We start from the raw sequence: 25,724 nt of genomic DNA on the forward strand, positions 1-25,724 counted from the left end.
AACGATTTAGTTTTTTTGCTTATATGAGCAATGCTTAAGAACGTCAAATATCAAAAACTCGCAAATATATATTACAATGCGTATGCTGGATTTATGTTTTTGTTGAAATAAATTTTCCCTTTTCCCTAATAAAAATATATTCTTTTAATACTTATACATAGTTTAATCGACTAACCCGTATTTTAATTCTTTTTTCCAAATAATCTTAATCTTGTTTATTCAAATTAAATTAAATTCTTCAACTAAATATAAATTATACCAATACAGACTAGAGTGAATTAATGTAATAAGGTGAAATTAGGCATTGAAAAACTTATCTTTAAATTCATCGGGATATGTTATTTTTAAAAATTATGTTTGTTATCCTATCCATCCTATAGAAATTTTTGTTTATCTTTATACGACAAAAGTTATGTAACTAAATGGGACAGTAATATTTTTATGGAGAAAGTAACGAGAATCACCTACTTCATATGCAAGCTGCTGACTCACTAATATGCTCTATAAAAGTTTATTGCTAACCGCCTTCGACCTACTTCATAACATAAATAAGCCATAATATGAGATAAGAATAAAAAGCGGCATTTTTATGTCATATAAATGATATGAGAGCCAAAAGTAATGAATATTTAAAAACTAAATTCTACAAATAAATTTAGAGAATTTTCCTCCCTCTCTGTACGTTCTATGAATTTTAAGTAGTCCGTCCATGACACTATCTAATTTATAAGTCTCGTTGAAAAAAGTTTAGCAATATGCTAATACATTGCTTTGAAATGCTAATCCAAATTATCTTTCAAAAGCAGTATAGCGTCTGCTTATTGAGTTAATTAAAGACTAGTGGACCGGACATTCTATTATAATAAAAGTCGTGTTTATTAAGATAACAATCAAATATTGCGACTTAATATTTAAGTGGAATTAAGATTAGGCACGTCTACGAAATTTTATATTTAGAAGTATTTTAATATTACACTATGTTTATTTCATCAAAGGCCTTTTTTAAATGTTATATGTGCTCATAAATGCGATAAGCTTAAAAATATATATTCAAAAATTGTTTCTTTAACCTTAAAACATCCGACCGTCACCTTGTGTTGACCTTTCAACGTCAACAAGTAATAGCAATTGATATGAACTGTTATTTTGCTTTCGTTTTTTTCTACTAATAGCAATGAAAGTAGTTTCTATTTTCAGAATAATATTTTCATATTGCCAATTTATTCGAAAATGAGAACAATATTAATTTTAAAACAATAGCACTCAGAATAATTGTATTTGACTTATATTTTTGTTTATTCCTATTGTTAGTAATATTAATACATGAATAACATATAATGAATGCAGAAAATATAATGAAAAGAATAAAGGAATTCTTTAAGGTATTTGTTTTCTAACATGTACAAATTGAACCATGTCCGTTCTAAAAATATTTACATTTCGGTTTTGATATTTGTCTGTGTGTTTTTCTCTTTATATTTTGTACACGTGGTTTACTAAGGAAAAGCTTACATACTAACACGAAGCTAATTTGTTCAGACGCAAAATATTCATAACAAATTAAATCTTATCAGATAAATGTCGAGAAAATTACGACTGTTTATAAAGTTATAACTTATTTTAAAACTTTTCAACTGGTGTAAATTTATTGTAATAATATGAGTATATAATACCTCTTTATATTAAAAACTTTCCTTTTGAATGTTTTATATTATAAATAAGATTATGAAATATCTCGTAACTATGGACAGCTGTAGTCTCAAATACTCAGTTTTAATATTTTTTAATACGTGCTATATTAGCTTTGATTATAACAGGTTATACAACCCGAGTATTGTTACACTGTATTGTAGTCTTTAATTTCAGTACCAAGAATTTTACTGAAAGGCCTTGAGGTTAAAGCAACATTAACCCTTAAAATAAACTATATTTTTTTATATCCTTGTCTATTAAACAGTATTTTTTATAAATATTTGTTAAAATTAAAGGCGATTATTATGCAGGTTGTCGTCATGACCGCATTTCAGCCCAACCTCTGAAGTTTAAAAAAAAACTTAAGTATGGAAAAATTTGTGTCAATGGATGACTTGACACTTATTTTCTTATCTAGTCAATTTATAATTAAACTTTATAATAGAAGTATCATTTTATTTAAAATGTTATAAATATATTAAAAAACTAAAATGTAAGCAACGTCATTAAGGGAAATAAATGCACAATCCTGGTGTGAAGGTTTACTTGATTAGAAAAAATTTTGAAAAAACAGAACTTACTAACAAAACATGAGAAAATTTCAAAACCATAACAACGAATGCTCAACGTAAATGTGTGATTGAATCCAGCGGTTAAAATTTTAATCAGAAAGTATAACCACGGAACAGTCGATCTATTGTTTGAATTCGTGTATTGTCTTTTATCCGTATATAGCAATCGAAAGAAATACAGCTTTAATAAATATTTGATTCCGAGCATATTTTATTCTTTTGTATTTATTATGAGAGATTCTGAATAATAATTGCTATGGATTCCAATACGAAATATCAAAATAATATTTTGGATAATCCCATTTGTTGGATTTATTTTATAAAAATAAAAATAATATATGATCTCACATAGAAAGGATTATATAGAAGAAATTTTGAGTATTACTCATTCTCATCACGGTTGAATGCGCAAGCGCTTTGCAAATCTTATCTTTAAGGTTTATTGGATAATCCTGAGCCTAACCTCGGCAAATCCTCATATCTTCTTTGGATACCGTCCCTCCCCTTTGGTTGTAGTAGAGTTACAAATCCGTGCCAAAACAAAAAAAAGTGTTACTTATTCTTTAATAATAGATCTTAACATATATACATATTTCTTGTTTGCATAAGGTTTTGGCCCTGGTGATGTTTTTTTTTATAGTAGTAGTGTATCAGTAGTAGTAGGTGTAGTGTAGGTAAACATAAAAAATGTTTGAAGGGCGAAATAGTATATGAATTATACAGCAGTCTTCCTCGAAATGGTAAATTCTTAAAAACTGAAGGATAAATACTTTCATCATCATCAGCATATTGGTGGCCACTGCTGAGCAAAGACCTCTTCTCACTTGGACAAGGCTGGAGCATTAATCACCACGTTGATCAAAGAGCTTTAGCTTAAATAAAATATTTTTCATATTGTGCAAACAAAACTGGTTTGTGTCTGTAATACGAATGAAATGAATTGAAAAAGCACATGTTATTACGTACCTATTCATATCGATTTAGAAAAATTAAACATGATTACAGTAACAAGTTTAGAGAAAACAAAAAAAAATATTTATTAATCCATTTAATTGATGTTATTTTTTTTTTAAATAAAGCTCTAGTAATAAAATATAATATCTAAAGTTTGAAATTCTTCGTACTCTACAAAACGCCAACACTGATATAATTGGTGACTATGATTGGATTGACAAAAGGAAGAAAACAGCCGGCCTGACTTAATATAGATAACATATAGCTTCAGTAAAGTAGGCATTTCTCTTTGTATTAACTTATAAATACTATTAATTTTAAATTAACTTATTTAATCCAATAATTTATAATATATATTGTTTCGTGTAAGCTTAAATAATGGATTTGCAAACGACAAGTTTTAAATGTGATAAAAAAACAATAAAATACATAAATTTCTATGGATCCATTTATCCTTATACTGATATTTTCTTTAATATATTTAGATAAATTTTCATTTATCGTGCTATTAATATGTATTAAATTTCTTCTACAAATATTTATACTTTGGGTATAAAGCATACAAACTTACTCTCACTTGTTAAGGATAATATAAGCAATTCTATATGTTTAATTAAAGGCTAAAAGCCTGCAAAAATATAAAATAATTCATATATTCTTAATGCGTACTATTTTTCTTTACACTCCGTATGTGATCTTTTATTATATCTGCCTTTCAACAAACGTGTGTAGTGTTTTTCATTCTGAAGTGTTTATAGAACTCGTTTTCCATAAACATATTTAATTTATCTTCAAACTATTTTTGTTATTAAGCTCAGCTTTTTCATTCTTGTTTTCAAGTGCAGATTATATTTAAAAAATATAATTTAGAAGCCAAATTAACGTCTACAATAGTTACATTTTACAACTAACAACTAAGTGTAATTACGTTTACTTAACGAAATTAATTCAGAGCTTTTAGGTTAATTAAATTGCTCTTTCGGTCTTTATGTGTAAATAAATGTACCGATTACTTAACATCCTGGATACTTACTATTGTAACTATTGATGTGTAATACATCAAATTAATTCGTGATGCAAGAAAATGTTTCAACGACTTTGTATAGTATAAGCAGATATAATAATTACAGACATTTATAATATATATATGTGTACAAAAATGTACAGTAAGTAATATTTGCGGTTTATAAATGTAATAAATTAATAAAATAAGAAAAAACAAAAATGTTTACGCTAAATCCATATACAGTTAAGGAATAATACAATGGTAATTTTAAAAGTGCAAATGTATATGTAACATTTTAGTTTAATTATATATTAAAAAGCTTTCAAATAAATGCTACTACTTCGAAGAACTATAATCTATTTCATAGTATGTGTGCTCATCGCATTAGAAATTATTTCTGTCTAGGAATTATAAATATAAAAACATTTGTGACAACAATTTTCAAATATCGGGACACAAAAAAAAAAATTGAAAATATTAAAGGAATTTTTTTTTTTAATTTATCTGTTGTTTAATAATAGTATATTAAAATAGTGAAAAATTTAATAATAGTGAAAAGGATATTGAAAATGATGTTTAAACAATGATGTTTAAACAAAATGATCTTTAACCAATAATTTTTATGGTATTGTCAATTGATAGAAATATATTTATATCTTGGACATGGACACTAGCAATGGACACAATAAAATACCTACTTTATTGATATAAAGATAGGGTGGTTATTTGTGCAGAGCTGTCTAATACTAACATGATATAATATACTCGTTTGACATCTAAATATAGTGCAAGTTATGACTCGTTCAGCTCCGTTACGTTAATAGATAATAAGGCAGTAAGTATTAATTATTTGTATGACATCGTTATAATTTGTATGAAGAGAAAATTGAATAGAGAATGTTAAATCATCTACAGAACCAGAAGAATTTCTATACCACATTAATACGTAATATTGATTGAGATTTCACTATATTACAGTTAAGTTGTTTTGCTAGAAGGAAAGCAGTTAAGTACAGTACACTACAACTACAATAAGAGTAGTATTTCATAATCAGGACAGTTGTTCTAATCGTTATATTGGTAAGGTTATTTAATCAGAATTCAAAAGGTATTTTAGTGTTGTTTTTGTTTAAAATGTATTAAGAATTTAATTACTACGTATTTATTTACAGTTAAATGTATAGCCTTGTCTAGTTTAGTTCTTTGATAGAATAAACATGAAAAGGAAAGAAATTTACGTCAAAGTAAGCCCCATAAGTCTATTATTGGATATCTGGTTCAAACCGCACTGTAAATGGGTTCCAATTCAAGTCATGCATCCTCTGAACTAGATAGTTATCATTTGAAACCATTCAGATAGACAATTATTTTAATCTTACTAATGATAAACGTAACTTTAGTCGTATTGATTTGTCTCGTTACTTAAAAAAGTACGTATAATAATAAAATGACGAAGTATTGAGGGTGAATTCTCCCATTTTGATGTAAACAAACCCATAAAATTTTACATAGGCTAAAATACTGTTTGTGGTTGACCGTATAGTACCTATTCAAGGGGAGTTAAGATACTCAAAAGAAATTAAAGCGTTCCATAAGAAATTCTTAGCTTGCATCGGTGTAAATTTAAAAACTAGTCCTAGTTTAAATCTTATGCAATGTTTAATTTCTTTTCAATCTTAGTTAATTGCTTGAAAACTGTATGCGAGGTATTAGTACGGCTGAGCTGTAGGTCAAATGTCGTAAGTACATACAGGTATGTGCAATCGCTGTTGAAATTCCCAGATATGCTATATGCGGTATGAGGTTTGTAAATTGTAAATCATATGAGAAATTGAATGTTAATAATAGTGTTATTAGGAAGACCGATTGATTAAGAGAATGTAACTGAATTAGATAAAAAAATTAGATTAAAAATTAATGATTTTAAGAGACAATTCCTTACGACTTTGGATCATGTCTGACCCTTCGATAGTAAATTGCGTAATTTCATAAACTTTGTACTAACTATGAGAAGATATCGTTCTATTTCCTCCTTCATATCCCAAAAACGTTATTATTATGTTATTTGGAGCACATGTAACGTTAATGAAACAAATTTACTGTGTTCGAATGCGTAAACCACAGAATATGGTTCAAAGCAGAATTTCCAAAACGCGAAATTTATCCACTTACATATTGCTACCAGTTATTTCTTTTGTTTGTTAGCAATGTTTTTTGTTATAAACCTAAAAATACAAATCAACTAATTGAAGTACTCTTCTTATTTATTTAGAAAAAAATGCTGTATAAAATAACAATCACAATGATATGAAATTTGAATTATACATATAGTCATATCATATAAAACTTTGGTTAGGTTAGGATTTGTTCCTGATTTTACCTACTTTATATAGTTGTGATTAAGTCGTATAGGAGATGGTAATATCGGTTTTAATGCTTAGGTGTATAGAGAAGTTAATATACTGTGCTTACCAACCGAATGAGAGTATGATTACTTCCAAATATTACTTATTTATATTATTAAATGAATAAAATATAATATATAAAAATATGTTAAGAGTGTACGATCTAAATATTCTAAGTAATACATACACATACATAGAGAAATACATATTTAAGAATATAAAGTTTTTCGTTGGCCTCAAGATTGTGTAGTGTAACTTTTTTTTTTTTTTTTTGATGACGCAGGGAAACTCTTTTTACGAGCCGTCTCACCGGCCTTGGTGGGGCTGGAGAGGATGTGTGAGACTCGACCTGGGCAAGTCCCTACTCACTAAAACCACTGCGAAAGCCATCGGCCGCTATGTTGGTGCACCCCGGATCTGTCAGCGACAGGGCACACCAGCGACTGGCCGGTCCTGGCAAAGACCGGACTTACTCCCTCGGAGAAAGGGGGCGATCCCGGCAATCAGGATCGCCCCGACGACGCCGGGATTTCACAGGAGCCGGGTTACCAGCCCGACCCCAGCCCGGGGCGCAGGGGCGCTATTGGAGGAGGCGTTGATATCGCCCCCGGCGCGCCCCCGTCCGTCGTCTGCGGAGGGAGGGTGCATCAGCCGCAACCTCCCGTTCCCGCTCAGATGCCTCCTTCGTGGACATGACCGTCTCACAGAAGGAGGACACCGCCATCCAGGACCTGTCACTCTCAAGCATCTTCTCCGCCACACTCGAAAGCGACAAGCCCACTCCGCCGAGCGCCGCCACAAGGTCTTGGCGCTGCGCAGCCCATCTCGGGCACACCTCGAGGGTGTGCTGGGCTGAGTCCACCGCAGCGCCGCACTCATGGCAGCCTCCTCCCGGCTCTCTCCTGGCCACCCGACACAAGTAGTCACCGAAGCAGCCGTGCCCGGTGAAAACCTGCGTCAGACGGAAAGTAAGGGGTTTGCGTTTACGCCTCATCCAACGCTCTAGGACCGGACGGAGCGCAGCCGTTGTACGTTTACCGTACGGCTGGCCCGCCAGGTCCTCCCCCCACTCCCGCATAAGGCGCGACTCCCCCTGCCGGCGAACCTCCCGGATCTCCTCTGACGAAGGGTTCTCTCCGAGAGCCCTCCTACCCGAGACGTAAGAGAACACCTCGGCGAGAACCGACGCCACCAGATCCCAGGGCGGATCGCCAGCAAGAGCCGTCGCTGCGGCCCAAGAGACCGTACGGTACCCCCTAATCACCCTCACCGCGGGTGCCCTTTGCGCCGAGCGCAGTAGGGCCTTGACCCCGCGGCTCATCGGTCGTTGTGTAGTGTAACTAACATAAGTGAAATTAACAAAAATATTTATTATTTTTAATGAAACTTACATCAATATATATTAAAAACAATAAATTATTATTAATAGAAGAAAATACTATTTTTAATTTACCAATACAAATATTTTTTTGTTTTTTTCTTCTGAATTCTTAGGTAATAGTAATCCACCTTAGGAAAATCGGTTAGCTCATCGATCAAAAATAACTATTTGAGTGTTCAAGACATAGTATTAGGTTGGCAATGTAGTATAGTATGTAATATAGTATACCTAGGAATTTGAGCCGCAGGAATCTTAACTTAACCAATATTAGGTAATGTGGTATAACCTTCTCGATGGCTTTTGAATTAGAAGTATTCTACTGACTGTTTTAGCTCCACACTACAGAGGAAGCTATATATATTAGTAATAATTAAATAATAAAGATAGACTAAAAATAAAATTTGTTATTGATGTTTTTTAAGCACCTATTCAGGTATTAATTGACAAAAAAATTTACTTCATGTGTGTCCTCATAAAAATATTTTTTTTAACATTATAGTTACTAATAGATTTTTAAATCCTGAATAAACTATGTATGAGGCTTAAAATATCAAGTAAAGTAAAGAGATTAGTTGCCGTGTGTGAGTTGTGTAATAAAGATAATAATGAGTAATGAAAATCAAATAATTCTTGAATTAAGTCCTTAATCTGTTAAAAGCTATGTTTATGGTGTGATTTTTGAATGTATTATATAAATGTGACAAGATGAGGGCAAGGGAAATGTTTATTAGTGTGAAGTGAAAAGAGTCTCAGTGTTTGTTTAAGGAAACAAAATAGAAATTTAAATCCTTTCAATGTTTATCCAATCCGATCGGTAACAGACAATAGCATATTAAAAAACGTATGCTCTTGTTATGAGGTCTTATAAACACATCACTTATAACAAAAAAATTGTCTCTATATTCTAAAACAATCTTTTAAATACTGGTTTTAATTTACGACTACAACGTTTTAAAAATAAACTTTATGGCTTAAAAAAACTCTTAAAAAAATCATAGAAAAAGACACAAAGAGTTAAAGTTTTATATTATTATTTAAAAGGAAGCCTTTCCCTATTTTGTTTCGTGTCGTGTTACATATTTTTAAACTTATCTTTAAAAAATAACGCTTAAAATGTCAGTTTTAAGAATTGCAAACTTGGAAAAAATGTAATATTTTTATTTCATGACAAAATTGCATACATTAAAAATTTTCTAAAACTAAATAACTCTTTTTACAACATATTTAAAATAAATGCTTTCGTCACGTTTTTCATTATTTTATTTAAAAAGTATTTTTCAAGAGAAATGTTTTTACTGAAAGAAAATTTTCAGAGAGCAAGTTTTTATTTTATTTTCATTGAAAACAGGAAATTAATTAATAACTTTGTGTAAAAGGTTTTGCGATTCTTTAAATAATAAAAGAATTACTTTTACAAATTTTTTTGGATATGAAATTTGAATATAAAAACAAAAACCATTCAACATCGAAATTTATTAATTTATATAACAGATAACTATTATTACTTTTCGGTTTAAAATTGATCATTATGTATTATTTTTAGTTTTTAATTTAACTAAAATAATATGAGAATTTTACTTTAAAGAAATAAATATGTAAAATAATTATAAAATGTATATTTAAAGGAAACTAATATTTTTCGGATATACTACGCTGATTTTATTATTTTAAAAAATTACATGATCCCGACGTTTCGATTACTTTTCAGCAACCGTGATCACGTCGGGATTATGTAGTTTTTTAAAATAATAAAATCCGCGTAGTTTATCCGAAAAATATTATTTTCATTTAAATGAATAAAACTCGCGAAAATCTTAGATCTCATTATAAAATGTATATTTTTGAATGTAAGAAGATATATCGTTAGTAGAATTAATTTATACTTAGTAAGTAAAGCATTGACTTTTCTGTAACACATTCGCAGTCCCTAGTTTTAAAAGCGGTTTAAATATCTTTCAAATATATTTGTACAAATATAACATAGAAAAAACACTTGAATTTTTATAGAGGATATTGAATTGCTGTTTCATTTAAGAGACTTTTAAAATATTTAGGACACAAAATTAAGTTAGTCTCATATTTTGCAACAAAATTTTTATTTAGTTGTCGGTTCATCACTTAAAATGTTGAATGCGATAATATTTTTCGTCCTTTTTTTAACATGCTTTTATTTAGCTTCACGTGTATGTATGTATGTTTGTAAGCGACTTCTTCCAGCTCGATTTTGACCCATTTTAAACGGACCGATTTCGCTGAAATTTTGTAGGCTTATCAAAGACCGGTGGCAAATTAATACCTCGTAGAAACTATATCCATTTCATCATTACGATTGCCAGGATCATCATATCATATCATAGATCCTTTACATGAGAGTGAAAGAAATGGAGCATGCTCGCTCAAGCGCTATTGTATTTGTTGGTAAGCTACATAGCTGCATTATCAACAGCCAGAAATCAAAAACTTTTGATAAGGACAATTTTATATTTAATTTCTAAGTGACTGAGCTGATACTAACTTAATCGCGATAATTACAAAAAATTGGCCCTGTCACAAATATTACTACTGGCAGGATCAACCAGGGACATGTGTTCCGGAATATATATAGATTAATACATATATACTATTACTATTACTTTTTTCATGCGATTAGTTTAAAAATAGTATGAAAGATATGGTACAAAGCGCCCCATGCATTTCACATAACAATACTAATATTTTCCGCGTACAGTTATTGTTAATGTTAAATATTATTTTTTACTTGTTAGTTGGGTTAATTAGAAAACCATGTTTTTTAGTTTTTTAAACTATATTTTATAATTAGTAAATATATAATTGTAAAACCGACTCAGTGTCTTTAGATAGCGATAAGGTTTTTTTTGTATTTTATTTATTAGAAACATGTTATGTTTCCGGCCGATATAGGCGAGTATATTGAGATAAATACACTTGGAAGATCAGAAGTAAATGTTCCGGTTCATTTTCAATATCTTCGACCCTTGTCACGAGGAGGGATGAATATGAACATTACTGGTTATTGCTACTTGGTCAACCAACTGAATACTGTCGCTCTTAAAATAGTTCAAATAATTTTTACCGTTTTTTTAAGCTAAAATAAAGACAATTGAGATAATGAAATATATTATAAATGCAATACTATTTTAATATTTTTCTATATCCTTACTTCTTCTCTTTCCATATATCTATAGAAATCAATTTTATTAGAATATCTGTTTGTTATGTTAAAATAAGCGGTTTTATTATAAAAGCATATGGGTATTTATATGATATATGTATATACCAAAATTATATCTTGACATTTTTTTCTTTCTTTAATTCCGGATAATGTATGAAAAGGCTTTACATTTTTTGCCGGAATTTATACTGCCACCTAACGCAAGTAATAAAAAATAACTTAGGTTACTTTTACATTCCTCATATAAGATAATCGTTTTATAAGGTATTAGAATATGCTTTACGGAAAAAAGCCTAAGTAAGCCTTCAATACTCTCCAATAAGATGAAAATACCTCACATTTTTTTATATTAACACTCATTTACTATCTATAATCCAATAGTCAGTTTTGAGTAGGAGAGTTAGAGAAAAAATTTTTACTATCTGATTCATCAAAGTAGGGTTTTCAAAAAAGATTTAGTCGCTCCTATGTGTCGTTATTTGAATCTAGTTGTTTGTTACCCTTTCTTTTTTTAATAGTACTATTTTGAGAATTTGAATATAATTCGAATTTAATTATTCCAATATTTGAACGAGTATAGCAATTTTATACATAATTTCGAATTTTATTCGATATAAGACATATATTTAGATTTTTGTTGTTTATTAACTCATACTTATTTTTGTAAACAGTAACCTCACTCTAAATCTAAACTTCAGAGTGCATAATTTTAAGGTTTAAAATTTTTTATACAATTTGTTTAATTAAGAACACAAAGAATAAGAAGTAATAAATTTGTATATCTTTTTCTACTTTGTCAAATAAGTATAAAATTTGAATTAGATAAGTATACAAAATAAGGAAAAGAAACTCAAAATCCTACAACAAAGGTGATTGTAACTAACAATGAATGTAATCTTCTGTGAAATTATATTGTTTTGTCACAAATTGTTTGATTATAAAATATATGCGACTTTTTGAAAATATTATTATTTAACTAATAAAACTTATAGGTTCCGTGTAATATTAATAGAATATAATTTGCGTTACAATAAAATAAAATTTAAATGAATTACGATAGTAACCATTACTAGATTTCAGCCTTTGGTGTCAATCACGTAGTTGCTTAAAATGAGTTCTTGAAGCTATTTTTATTCAAAAAATAATTTCAGTGGACACGAATAAAAAATATTCACGTAAGGGAGGGATAGAAATAGACAAATTGAAAGGTTATTTAATATCTAATTGTAGCGTATATAAGTAGAATTACGGCTTTTTAAGCGCCATCTAATCTAGTTTTTTTTTAATATGTATTAATAAACATGAAGTAATAAATTTATTTTTTATTGAAAAAGTCGTTTAAAAATACTAAGACTTTTTACTATATTTACATTCAGAATTACGGACACAAGAGAACCTTACAAATCCAATCCTCGCCAAAGAACCTTACTAAAGAAGGCAAAAAATATTTGTTTGTCAGTTGCTTTTTATTTTTAAGTCTTCCGCTAACAATGAACGGTTTTGCTGGTTTTAAATAAGACGACTGCTTTAACTTTAAGTTTTTCAGTATAAAATCAAATAAATATTAAATATATCTTAAAATAAACAAAACTAATATTGTCGATTGAAATTTTCAAATGAAAATGATAATTTTTCAAAATTTGATTTTGATTTTGATTTCTTTCAGAACTCTAAATATACGTAAAGTTCAATTGAGATAAAAGGTACGAATATTTATTTTAAGACATTACAGCACCAAAAGTTAGGTGTTCCTAAAAGCATCGTAAGTTTTTACGACCTCCCCTAATTTTACACCATTTATAGTTAGACGTACCTAGTAAGACAGGAGACGACTATCATAAAATTCGTATAGAAAGAAAAAATAACTTTAAATATAAACATTGAAATAGAGTATAAAAGTTAAAAAAATTGAGCTATTTCTAAAAAAAAAACATTTCGTTTAAAAATATGTAAATTATTGACATATAGTTTTTTGGGTTTGTATATTGATTAAATAATTTTTATGGTCATTACAGTTTATATTGTTTATAGGAGATATAACATAATATATGAACGAATAGTAGAAGTTTGGTTACTTAGAATATTCTCATAGGACACAGAAAAATGTCGCCCATGTTGCCAACAGTTTTCAGAACCAGAGTCGACTAAGTTGTTTGTAAATAAGTTGTAGCTGTGTAATATCTTGTGAAAGAAATCTCCAGTCCAATCAATATGATATATAGAGATAGATTAAACTGAAAAAAAAATGTTAATGTCAATAATATTAAATCACTCGAAAACATTAAATTAAAATTAAAGGGTTAAAGATAAAGAAATATTTGTTTTATTTTTGTGTTTGACTAAGATATTTTAATCAGTTAGACATTTGGTATCACAGCAACAACTATTTCTATGTGTCAATTAATTCTTAATTAATTAATGAAATAAAAAAAACAAAAGATTTATTTCTAAAGTATATTTTTACAAAATGATATATTGCCTTTAATCAGGTTTGGCGATACTAATACCCCACTAGGGAGAATTTCAGATCTTGCACAGGTGGAAGCATCAATCTTTGTTATTTATATCCACGACGGAAGAGGAATTGATTTTTTAAACATTAAATGTTTTGTGTTTGAAAATTAAGATTTTTTACATTTATATTCGTTTTTATTATATACCTACGTTTTATATTTATTTTATTTGTTAAAAAACTTATGGTCTATAATACAATATTCACGATTATACCTTTCTACGATTCCTAATATATAATTCGTCGAGATGCAGTTGTACAAGACAATAAGTTTGAATGACTTACGAGGTGCACATCTAAATATACCTTGAAAACATTTAATACATTTATAATTGATTCGTTATCCAGTTAGGAGTAAACATTTAAAAAAGATTATATGCATAAAGACTAATAAAAAATATATGATATACCATTAATAACATTCCATTTTCCAATATAAGAAATACAAAATCAAACATTAAAGATTATACGTTATTATTATTGTGTGCAAATTTGAGACAAAATTAGTCCTGTGTCTCTTTAGGTACATAAAAAATACAGTAAGAGAATCCCATGATGATCCCATGATTTATTACGTGTGTTAATAGTGGAACGATTGAAATGTGTCTACATATGTACATCTTGAATACTACATATATCAAATGTTCCATTCATTATTATATATGTATACAAAGTAATACTTGGATATTATGTTAAGTACGTCAAATAATTAAATGTAAGAAAGTAGAATGTAGATATCGAGGCTTTTACGTTAAACAGATAAAAAACATCCAACGTGTGCTTGCTAACTCCAAGAAATCTTCACTTCACCATATTACCCAGAAGATTCCCTATACCACATACAAATATGACATCATTGATGTCCATACATTGAATAAATCACATAGGATTTAATAAATGTTATAATTTTTAATGTGACACACGTTTTAGTTCTGGTTGGCTGGGTATCCATGCGAACATAAGCATGACAAGTTATATGCTCTATACGTAACAAAAAAGAAGCTGAATAATTTAAATTTCAATGTATTATAATATAAACAATATGCATTGCCAAATATTCCATTAAAATAAAACAACGGTTGGATATCAACGTCTTCGTTTGACAGTTGTGACCTTACTTTCATGAGAATACTTTTCAAAAGACTCTCAAGGAATAATTCGTGTTGCCAAAATTATCTTTCAACTTTGATTACAAACTTTCAATATTCTTTACAGTTATGATAACTTTGGTTATTACACCAGCAAGTTAAATTTCAATTTAATGGTTTCATAAGTTCAAATAAGTGTAATAATCAGTTTTCAAATAAGTGTGACATTGCAATATCAATAATGTCACTTAGGTGAGACATATTAATGAATCTGCTGTTATCTTGTCATTTCAGTGTATCTTATGTAACATTGAGAATGTGAAAGGCGTAAGTAAATAAAAAAAAATATGTAAAATGGTTCTACTACTAATAATTATCAATTGTGTTCAAGTATTATTGGATAATATCTTTTTCTAATAGTCGTTGTGGCTTGGAGGTTAAAGAACCGTCTCTCATGCGTGAGGACGCGGGTTCGAAACCTGGCAAGTACCAATGTGATTTTTCATAGTCATATGTTCTTTCTAACAGTATTTAGACACCACTGACGGACGGTGAAGGAAAACATCGTGAGAAAAGCTGGACTTACAATTTAAAATTATAAGTTTGAAATCGCCAACCCATCAAGCGTGGTGATTAATGCTCTAACCTTCTCCGTGTGAGAAGGGGCCTTTGCTCAGCAGTGGGCTCCGATAGGCTGATGATGATGATGATGATGATCTTTTTCTTGTCCCTTGTACGCGACTTGTACATGTTATACATACATGTGTTGCTGATGAATTTAAAAATAATATTGTGAATTTGTTTATTATTTTTCAAATTGTAATATGTAAGTGGAAGAGAATTTTCTTTAAATTAAACCGTCTTCTGTGAAAAGGTTTGAAATTTCTAAACATTTACCTTTAATCAACGAAAACCATTATAGATGTAATTAAAATATAAACGAGTGCAATATGCTTAGAACCTTGATATATTTTCTTTTAAATGCTGAATTTTGTTGCAAACTGCCATATTCTTTAAAAAATAACAAATAAAAACAAACACTGGTGTTTTGTTGGAACTAGAATTGTTTTTAAAAATATTCGTAAATTAATTTTAAATGTATTGGTTTTAAAGTCTTTTTAAAATTATTTTACACGCCAACTTTACTTGTTTAGAGAAGAGACGTTCACTAAAAAAAAAATTGTTTTCGAACTGACACCCAAATATTGAAAATCCGTATCATTTGGGAAAATAATGAATAGGGTAATCAGAGATATATAGAATTCATATAATGCTTGTATCTTTAAATATTATCTAAGGCCACTTCTGAAGCTTAATCACTTACGTTCAATACTTAAATGTTATAACAATAAAAAAAAAAGAATTTACAATTAACATAAAACTAAATACAGTACAGCTCATAGATATTTTGAAGGAAAAGCATTAAAGTTACTCTATAACAATAAGCGTTGGATGGGGTTCACACATGTTGTTATTTCTTTATAATATTTATAAACATTTAATAAAAAAATAGTTTGAAGAATCGAAAATAAATAAATATACGGAGAAAAATATCTACAGTGTCTTTTACTTTCTTTTATTATCTATTATGTGTATAGTGTATATATATAAAAATTATAACATTATATATTTAAAAATGTTTAAAACTTATACTAATTAAAACGTAATATAATTATAGAATATATAAAATATTTTAGAGGGATACTATTTTAGTCAAATCACTTCGGATTTTCGAATTATTACGATGATAGGCCAGTGTTGTGAGCAAATAGCAGATCAATTAATCTCATCCAGTCATCTGCATGCTTGAAACATACCAGATTTTGGTGGCTAAAGACCTGTCAGGCATGTGACAGGAAATCTCAAGAACAGAAGAATCTATAAAAAACTTTGATATTACTAACACTAATTAATGTTAGATGAGTTTTTGTATTATGACTAGGAAGTTTTCTTTAATTTCAAAATATTTAAGTGCTTAAAATATTGACATAAGTAAATATATTTTCTTTGTTTTGTTTTACTTATTTGTTTTATTTTAAATGAGAAAATTAATAATTAAAATTACAAAAAAAAAAAGTGTTAAAAAACAATAATTGAACAAATTTAATGAAAAAACATTTTTTTTTAAGATTATGACGTCAAAGTTCAATAAAAAAAAATTACGCACTTTAATGATTTGAAGTTAATGTCTCAATTATTTCGAAACGGCAGCAATCACAAGAAAACTAATATGTTTATATTAAACTGACAAACGCTTTCAGTGAAAGTTATTATAAATAAAGCTATAATTTAAGGTTTTAAATCAAAGTTGAAAGACGTTTCAGACGTTAGGAATTATTATTACTGATTGAAAATTTTAAATGTATTCTGATAGAAGTGTCGTGTCGACTGTGAAACGGGAAATTTAATTTTTAATTCTTGGTTTATTTTTATTCGAATGATTTTGGAATAATCATAAGAGAGAGCATGCTGAATTAAATAATATTAGAAGATGCACTAAAAATAGAGACAAATAAGGCCATCGCTCCTACAACTATTTAAGTAACAGATACTTTGAATATGAGACGAAACCTCTCAGCATTCCATGGATTCACCGTGCGGGTGCCGGGTCCATCGCGTTCAGGGAGAGGAACTTCAACAGTGCCTGGGACTTGCGACCCAGGTGTACGTTTAAGGGGCCCCTATCTAACGCTCGTTAAACGCTCACCTACACTGTCCAAGTTCCTCTCTCTACCTAACCAAATATGAAACGAACTTGCTAGTGCTGCCTTCGACGCACGTTCCTAAGTCTTTTAGCATGTTGCAGAGAGATTTGGCTGTTATAGTTCTCGCTCCTACTTACTACAACGAACATATTCTTAGTGAGTTCGTTAGTGAGCTCGTAATACTTGCTGACCTTGATGGCATGGTCTTTGGGGATGTTGGTTTCCCAAGGAATCGTGAGCTCTATTAGTTCAACGCGCTTTAAAATTCGCGAATATAAAAATGTGTCCGGTCTGGAGGCCGACGCGCAAATATCCTCTGGGATCTTATATTGCTTCTCATACGTGTACGTCATTTAGTTAGCAAATTATAAAGTATTGATTTCACAATTAAAAGTAATTGAGTTATAAAGATAAAAGCTTTACGATTTACGATTCTTTTATCTGATTTCATTTTAAAACAAATTCCTGTACTTTTTTTTTCATCTAAAACAGTTTTATATTGGTTGATGATAAATAAAAAGGCATGTTTTCTATACAGCAGTTCGTCGTCAATGGGAAATATTTAAGGGTCGTCTCCTTCCAACTCTTGAGATCGAAGAGTTGCAGTCGCAGTTAAATAGTTAAATTTCCGTGGGATATATTAAAATGTAATTTGTTTTAAATAGATAAGAAATCGATTATGAAAATACAAATGTAATATTTTTCTAAAGGAATTTAAATTAAAATAATATATAGTATGTCAGCGCAACAACAATTAAAGCCATTGTAAGGGATAATTATTTCATAAGTATTTTACTTTAGAGGGTAGATGTGACATAAACAATGTCATGGCGTTAGTAATTTCTTGAACAAAATTATTTGTTCTATAGATCGTTGTTTGATTTGTATTACAGAACAGTAAGTGTTAATTCGTGTCGTGATTTGTTATATGTGAAATATTTGAAAGTTATTCTGTAAGTTTTAGTAAAACAAAAACTTAAACAGTAACCATTTGGTAATCAATGTTATTCAATATAAAGTTGAGATGGTTTAATAATTAATTACGAAAACTTATGTAATGATTTTTGATTCTTTGATTCACTACGATTATTCATCGTAACTTTTTTTAAATTAAATAAGTAAATGTAATGACTCGACAAAATAATTTAATTTTAATTCGGAAAATTATTAAATTAAAAAATTAATCAGGAGGAAGCTTATTAAATTACTAAGTGTGAGTTATAGTTGGTAATAAAGTAGTGCAAGTAAGTGTGAGTGCTTTATTTGTGAAAATGGATAACCCGACTGTTGGAAATAGTGTTAGTGACGGCAGCGTTGCTGACGTCACAGCTCTTAATAATCAACTTGGACATGGTGCTTCGACATATATATAAAGAACATATTTATCAAATTTTCATCCAACTTCAATATTCAAACATGGTGTTAAATATCTATCATGCAACTGCACCTGATTAGTAGTTGATTTTTTCATATCTTTAAAGCATATTGAAGTTTTCAATAACTAATAATAGTCAAATTTTATTTTTTAGGCAATAATGAATGTGGTCAAGAATAGTAAGCGAATTAGAGTAAGATCTAGCAAAATTATAATCATGCCATTTTTAGTAATTAATAAAAAATCCCAAATTAATGATTATATTCCGAAAGAGTTTAATCTTTGTGTGCATTGACTTCTTTCATTACATTTAATATCCTCAATTATTTAGTCCACACAGCATATGTTATATATCAAAAAATAATAGTTTTGTTATATTAATATTTTGAATATCCTAATTTTTATCAGCTTGTTTAGGACAGAGTCCTACCAGCAATGTGTCTTACAAATAGGTCAGGAATCAAAACTATACTTGCAAATTTTTATTAAATGTTTTGTTCGTCTATAAATAACAAGAAGAAAGACTACATTGCAGTTTAAGAACATTGCAATTTTTCAACTCTTTTTTTATAATTCGTCTATTGTTTACATCGGCGGTAAAGCGAGGATGAAAATATACTTAACTGTAAAACTTTATTTCGTTGTTGACAGTATTATATTCGACAACCTCACAGACCCGGAATATACTAATTAAAGTTTTTTTTAGATTTGGGATGGTATTGACTCCCAATGATCAGTACATAAAATAATTGACACTTTATTTAATGTCTTTCCTTTCTTATTCATATGTCGCGGAGTAAAAGTTCAGGTTAAAAATGTATGAGAAAAATATACGAAAAACACGTTATGGTTAAGATGAATAATACTTTGCGCTAGTATGCTAAGAAATTGATTTTATGAAAAAAATTGTTAACACATAAATTGTAGGAAATTTTGTCTAGTTTGATTTTGTACGTAACTATTTCTTTCGTAAAATGCGTCGGACAAGAGATATCCTTAAAAAACCGTATTTAGGGGCCATTTTTCCAATATGGCGCCGCGAGTGACGGGGGTACGAGTTGGCAAAGTTAAAATTCGAAAAGAGCATACCGAAATCTACCAATTTTCAAAACTCACGGAAATCTTTTCAGGCAAAACTATCAAATGACTGGACTATATGTTTTGTGAAATTTGTCAATGGCATATTTTATTATCTATCGAATTTAAAGACTTTAAGTAAGAACAAACATCCAATTTAATTCTAATTCTATGTGTTTATTTTAATTGGGATAAATCGTCAAATAAAAATTAAGATGACTTAAAATTAGCATTTTTCTCTTAAAAATATATATTTTTTTAAGAACAGTTATATTTTAATGACATTATAATATTAAGATAGAAAAAAATATATATATTAAATTATGATGGAATATAAAAATTTGATCCCTTATTCCCATAGGGTGTAACTCTGTAACAGGAAATTGAAACTCATTTCTACATACGTCAACGGTTCTATTTTCCATATTCTTAAGTGGATAAATCGTAAAACGAAAAATTTGGCAATCAAATTGGATATATGAAACTAAATTTATTTATATATATAAAAATTTTGGTATAATTTCTGAATTTTACAATTCAGTGTAAAAAAAAAATTGTGATTTTATATACATACTTTGAATTTAAACTTGGACTAGATTTTAAACTTTTCAATCTTAGAAAATTAAAGGTAAGATCTTCTAAGTGTTGTCGTTTCTATTAAATGTATTTTTTTTATTTCACACCTGACGGCATTGGTCCAAATAAAAATAAAAGTGGTTCACTTATGGACGATTAATTAATTGTCTTTTTTTGTCTTTCAAAAGGTCAAGCACATAATTATATTGAAAATCATTTAAATAATAAATGGTTACAGACGAAGAAATTTTTTTTACTGTGCTTATAACCTTTTTATATGAATTTTCCCGAACTGATTGTCCAACAAAGCTGAAACTTTAAGTATGTTTTTATATTTTTTTATATATTTAGATTAAACTGAATAATTACTAGAAAGTAATTAATTACTAAGTTATCTCACAAGAGATGAGGTAACTAAGATAATAAAGCCTTTTTACATTTAACATACTCGATATTAATTCCTTTAAACATATTTTTGTAAGAAATTATTGGGATTCCTTGATAAGGTATGTCATTAGATTGTAACGCAGGTAGTTATGCGTCTAAATCTATGCGTCATATATCGTATCGTATCATCATGTCGCCTAGAATTATTACCACCATTACGCTATACGCTAACAATAACCTAGCACTTACAGTAGCACTTAAGTAAGTAGAAATATTTTCAAAAACCTTCAACTGATCTATTTTAATACTTTAACTAAACAAAAAATACACCTTCTTGCACTATTTTATGTATGTTATGTCTTCTTTTAATTTTTTAATAAACGTCTGTCAGAATACCATATTAGAAAATAGAATTAATTAAAAAATCATTTTTCAAAACATTTTGTATCCACCGGTACAAATCACGAGGTTGTAAGTATGCAGAGTAAAACGACGCTCTACGGATCGTGACCTAAAAATCTGGCGGCTATTTAATATTTACTTTAACGATAAATTTCGTTTGCCTCCCTTACCTTAATCATTACTCTTACTCTTATCATATGAATCTTTTTTTTCTATTCAAATATATAAAAAACAAAATCGTCTTTCATTTCACCTCTGACATTGGTTAAACTAACAAAATAATATTACACATGCGAGTAAAAAGATACGTGAAAATGCTTTTCATCTTTCACGCACAAAATAGTCTTAAAATGAGTATAGAAATATTAAATTAATGTTTCATATACAATTCAAAGTTAAAACTAGATACATGTCTTGAGATCTAAGATTTTCGCAAGTTTTATTCATTTAAATGAAACTAGTATTATTCGAATAAACTACGCGTGATTTATTTTTGTAAAGAACTACATACTCCCGACGTTTCGGTTACTTCGCAGCAACCGTGATCACGGTTGTTCTTTACAAAAACAAATCACGCGTAGTTTATCCGAATAATACTAGTTTCATTTAAGTTAGATACATGTCTAATGATAAGATCAACTTTATTGTATCCTGCCTTCTCTGTTTTATAATTCATTTCGATTCTAAAGTAAAAATAATAATCTTGGATCAAAGAAATCCAGTGAAAAAGATAAACAAAATATTTTTAAAACGATATTCATTATTACATTTATTTCTTGTAACTTGAATTTCGTCACAATTCATTAATTCTTCTTTGAATTGTCAGAGTGGTTACTGTTAATAGCATCTTTTATCAAGCATAAGATAAAAAGACGAAATACGATTACTGAGGTAATTTTACTTTAATATAATAAAGTATATATTATATATGTATAATGATAATCCTAATCTATCCATTGGCTTAAAATTAATAGTATGGGAAATAAAACATGTATGACATAAACGTATATTGAGACTACAGCTAATTGGAAAAGAGCCAATTATGTTCCAGAAGTCATTAAGAGCATACGTTTTATTTATATTGACATAGCTTTCGTATAACTTTATTCAATTTTATGTCGGTTACATACAATATGAAAAAATAATTTATTGGGTATTACTAAATGTTTATTAAAGATTATTAAGATAAAAAAATTATGGATAAAACATGAAAAGTCACATTTAGTACTGAGGTAATTTTTTTACAAATATAAATAAATTACGAAAGCATATTGTCTTTTTTCATCTTATTAGTAAGCTTTAAAAATATTTTTTTAATTTTCATAAATTATATCGATAATGGTAAAATAACGAGATACTTTACATTTAAAACCTTAGTTTGTCATCTATATATATATATACATCTTTAATCTTTATATATGTTGACTGATCACAATAATCATCAGCCTATCGGAGCCCACTGCTGAGAAAAGGCCTCTTCTCACACGGAGAAGGTTGGAGCATTAATCAACACGCTTTCTCAAGACGGGTTGGCGATTTGAATCTTATAATTTGAAATTAAAGACCAGGTTTCCTCACGGTGTTTTCCTTTACCGTCCGTCTAGAAATTTGGTAGGAATATTTCTTTTGCCGAGTAGAGGTCAGCTTAGAACGATTTAACGAAATTCCACCCACAAAGGGAGTTGCGGTGGCGTTAACAAAGAAAAATTCTAATTTTTAACCTATAGCTCCTATCGATTTCAAATTTAGTAGAAATCTTCTATACGTGATGCAGAAATGATCTAAGAGCGGGTTTTATGACAACATACTCCCAATATGGCTTGCGGGAGTGGAGGTAAACAATGAAAATTTTCAATTTCCCACCTATAGCTCCTACAGACTCCTAATTTTGTATGATTTTCACTTAGTGATGTATAAATAATTTATAAACGATTTTTCTGATATCCCTCCCCAAGTGTAGTTGTTGGGGAGGATGTTTACAATTAAAAATTTTAAATTTCTAAGCTGCTATAGCTTTCCTCTTTTCCTGCTATAGCTTTCCTAAAAGCTCAAATTTGATAACTGTCTGCTATATGCGAGGTAGAAATGATCTAAGAGCGTATTTTATGACAGTCTACTCCTAATATGGATTGCTGGGGTGGGAGTTGACAATAAAAATTAATAATTATGAACGAATTTTCCGATATCCCCACAGGGAGTTGCGGGGTGGGTTTTAACAACAAATATTATAAATTTCCAAACTGTAGCTCCTATGGACTCCAAATTTGGTAAAAATCTACTTTATGGGATGTAGAAATGATTCCAGAGCGGATTTAATGATAGCCTACTCCAATACGGATTTTAGGGTGGGTGTTAACAATGAAAATTTAAAATTTTCGAGCTGTTGCTCATATAGGCTCCAAATTTGATAAGAATCTGCTATATGCAATAATCTGAAGCTAAGGAAACGAACCAAAGTCTGCGAAAGTAGTTACTAGCGTTATAAATTAAAATATAGATTAATAATCAAGTTTGAATACCAAAATGAAATAGGTAATAATTTATGAAATTAGTGTTCGAAATGAAGATTTAAAACAAACATGATAATCAAATAATTTGTATTATTCACTTATATATATATATATATATATATATATATCGGATTTTATTTTAAATTCATTGTTTTAAAGACAGGACGCCAGCCTCGCTGACGTCTCTAATGTCACTTGTTTCAGTAAGTTCCAGATATTTTAAAATGAAACTTCAATTCTTCTAAATGTTCTTGTATTTCTCGAAGGTTCTTTAAGCTCTGCACTCGCTGAACTCTGCAGTTCCTTGTCGTGCGTCCGGACGTCATATTTAAACCAGAATTCAAACATAGTTCTATTCTCTTTGATTTCGTTTTACTTTTAACAATAGTAACGACGACCAATAAGGTGTTATAATAATTGGTGCCAGTTATTTTCATGTTGCATCTGTCGTTGAAGCTGCTTGCGCCGATATATATATATATATATATATATATATATATATATATATATATATATTTATCTCATGAGGCTAATCGTGGGGTACAAATGTTTAGTGTACATTTACTATTAATTGTTCTAAATCTAAATTATTTATATCTGTTTCGAAAAAACAATTGAATTTTGTTTTTTAATTTGTTAATTTATTGTTTTATTTATTGAACTTTAAATTTTAATTTTATTTACCTTTAGTTAATTATTTTTTAAATATCCTTATGAATAATATTGGTTAAATATTCTTTGTTAGTATGATAATTATATAGGGTGGCAACCGGACGTTCCAGCAAAACTACGAAACATACTTATATGTATATTATAGTAAAAATTACATATAAAACTAATAACCTATACCTAAGACTACTACTACTACGATGTTAGGATAGCAATACCATTCCATAGCTTGTGTGGTATCAGGAATCTTCTGGTTCACACGGCTTGATGTTCGTCCCGCGGAGTCAGTAACGTCACTCGTTATATGATATTTTATCCATACAACGATGTTGCCCCGGCGATGTTCATTTATTTTATAATAGTAGCGCGTACGTAACAGGATTGTAAATAATATTAACTTTTTAGTTTGTCAATATATGAATTATTTTAGTTATTAAATTTAAATAGGTCAATTATTTGTAAATACATAAGTTCAATATGCTTATATTTTAGAAGCTATGTTCAAATAAATGACATTTGTTTTGGCACTTTTTTTATTGTGTCCAAATAAAAATATAATCAGACAGCTGTCACGATAAATATTAAAAAAAACTAGTGTTATTGATATAATAAAAACAATTTGACCAGATCAAATTAACTTTTCATGCATACCAAAACATAATTATTCCATTTAGAAAGCAACCCAGAGCGTAAACAAATAAAATAATAATTACCTCTCCGATGTTTATTGTACATTATTAACGTCTATTGAATAAAATAAATTATTTGCAATCTCACTCACCAGTTGTTTTGTCGAAGTGAAAAGTAATTATACTTTTATGGCATATTGTTAAGGTTGCCCTCGATCCCTTTTAGGTAAAATTACACATTGATCAGATTTACATAACGATATATTTCGTAATGAAAAGTCAAATATATCTCAATTATACGTTTTTTCCACTTTTAAAAAATCATATAGTTATAGAATATATCACATATTTAAATGTAACTATAATTTTGGGATATTCTAAGCTATTTATTATATTATTTAAAATTATACCCCACGATTCATCTGGCGTAACCGAAACTTTTGGTTTTTCCTAAGGATTCTCATACTGTATAGTTTCAATGTCCTAATGTTATCTAAGACTGTCGCGAGTATAATTTTAAATAAAACTATGTTTTTCGGATTAACTATACGATATTGGAAGGGTAGAATGGTGGAAAAGGCAACATAGCAC

At 29.0% G+C, this 25,724-nt stretch overlaps 1 protein-coding gene across 1 annotated transcript in view; it reads right to left on the minus strand.

Annotated features, from left to right (window-relative positions):
- Nucleotides 1-25,724, minus strand: part of LOC116774388 (uncharacterized) — a 229,889-nt gene that overhangs the window by 76,539 nt on the left and 127,626 nt on the right. The window lies entirely within an intron of this gene.

This window comes from Danaus plexippus, chromosome 26 (assembly GCF_018135715.1).
Source record: "Danaus plexippus chromosome 26, MEX_DaPlex, whole genome shotgun sequence".
NCBI classification, from domain to species: domain Eukaryota; kingdom Metazoa; phylum Arthropoda; class Insecta; order Lepidoptera; family Nymphalidae; genus Danaus; species Danaus plexippus.